Source organism: Octopus bimaculoides, chromosome 3 (assembly GCF_001194135.2).
Source record: "Octopus bimaculoides isolate UCB-OBI-ISO-001 chromosome 3, ASM119413v2, whole genome shotgun sequence".
Taxonomy (NCBI): Eukaryota; Metazoa; Mollusca; class Cephalopoda; order Octopoda; family Octopodidae; genus Octopus; species Octopus bimaculoides.
The window spans coordinates 62,535,631-62,537,830 of NC_068983.1; positions in this window are offsets into that span (position 1 = coordinate 62,535,631).

Consider the following 2,200-nt stretch of genomic DNA (forward strand, 5'->3'; position numbering starts at 1 on the left):
GGTCTGAGTTCAAATACCACTGGCGTTAATTACACATTTTTTCATCCTTTCGAGCTCAAAAAAAAAAAGAGAAAAAAATTCATAAATAAATAAAATAAATCTTTTTTTTGTTTCAGTCATTAGAGTGCGGCCAAGCTGGGGCACCTCCTGGCAGAGTTGTCAGTCGAACTAATCGGTCCGCAGTACCTTTTTCTTTAAGTCTGACACTTATTCTATCAGTCATTTTGCCGAACCGCAAAGTTAAGGGGGCGTGAACACTCCAACACCGGTTGTTAAGTGGTGGTGGAGGACAAACACAGACAGAAATCCACACACCGAAGCTATAGTAGTCACACTTGTCCAAGGTGCCACGAAGCGGAACTGAGCCTGGAGCCATGTGATTGGGAAGCAAGCTTCTTACCGCACAGCCACGCCTGCGCCTATAAGAAGATAAAGAAAACAAAAGGAAAATCAGAGCGTCGGAATAGATAACTTGCGATTTGCGTTTCAGGCCTTTTTAGGTAACTGTTTGCCTTTCATCGCTAAAAAGTAATGTAATCGAATGAGGAGAGCGAAGGATTGACAGGAATGTTCTGTGTATCAGTTTTGGCTCTTGCTGTTCTAATGTTCAATTCCTACCAAAGTGAAAGTCATCTTATCTTTTGCTTCTTTCAGTCATTAAACAGCGGCCATGCTGGAGCACTGCCTAGAAGGGTTTAGCCGAATGAATCAATCCCAGTACTTATTTGTTATCTTAAGCCTGACTCTTATTCCATAGCTCTCTTGTCGAACCATCAAGTTACAGGGACGTAAACACTCCAACACCGGTTGAAAGACAAAAATTCACCACGGCTTGGAATTGAACACTGATCGTTGATAGTCCAGAGCACAAAGCTCGAAGCAAGCTTTTCGACCAATTCGCCACAGATGCACACGTTATTTTACCAACCATCGCACCAGGAATTTAAAATTTCGCTTTGACCAAAAGGTTATTGCCCTAAAATGACACAGAATTGATTGTATTTACATGAATCGTAAAATCAGTGCGCCCAGAGGATTGAGATGTGGGATGTGGGATAAACGCAGATACGCGCACACATACATGCGCGCACGCACGCACACACTGAGGATAGCCCTGCATTTAAATTGATGTAATGATTGCATTGTTCAATTAAATGGAGCCACTTGAAGTAGTTGTACTACATCACCTCTGGATATCCTGTTGCTTATTTTGATTATATATATACACATATATATATATATATATATATATATATATATATATATATATATATATATATAGAAACATACATTGACACACAAACATATCTATCTGTCTATCTATCTATATTTATATATATGTATACATATAGGAGTGGCTCTGTGGTAAGAAGCTTGCTTCCTAACCACGTGGTTCTGGGTTCAGTCTTACTGCGTGACACCTTGGGTGTCTTCTACTATAGCCTCGGGCCAACGAAAACCTTGTGAGTGGATTTTATAGACAGAAACTGAAAGAAGCCCATTATGTGTGTGTGTGTGTGTGTGTGTGTGTATTCACATGTATATATAAATAAGTATCAATTGATGGACAGGTGTCAATTCGTTACAGCCATTTCTAATAACTTCTTTAATTGATTTATGATTAAAAGAGTCGTTAGAAATGGCTGCAACGAATTGACACCAGTCCTTCAATTGTAAATGATTTATAATATTTTATTCACCTATCACGGAACATGCCCTTCACAAATTCTGAAATAAATTATGGACTGTATATCTAATAAAATGTCCATAGCTCAAGAGTGGATTTCTTTACTCAGCTGATGGGTCTAATTGCCTGCAGGCACTGCAAGAATATCATTCAGCCGGAACTTATGCATGAAATTTGATATTTACTTAATATTGTTGTGTGTGTATATTATTCTGTGCTAATGAGGTGCCTCAAGTACCAAATTCAACTGAATCTTATACATACATACATATATGTACATTAAAATAAATATTTGTGTGTGCGCATGTGTTTGTCACCCCTCCCACCGCTATCACTACCACTTGACAAAAGAAACGAATAGAATAAGTACCAGGCTTTAAAAAATGAAAAGTAGTGGGGTTGATCCATTCAATTAAAAATATTCTTCAAAGTGGTGTTCCAGCATGGCTGCAGTCTAATAATTAAAACAAGTAAAAGAATATATATATATATATATATATATATATATATATA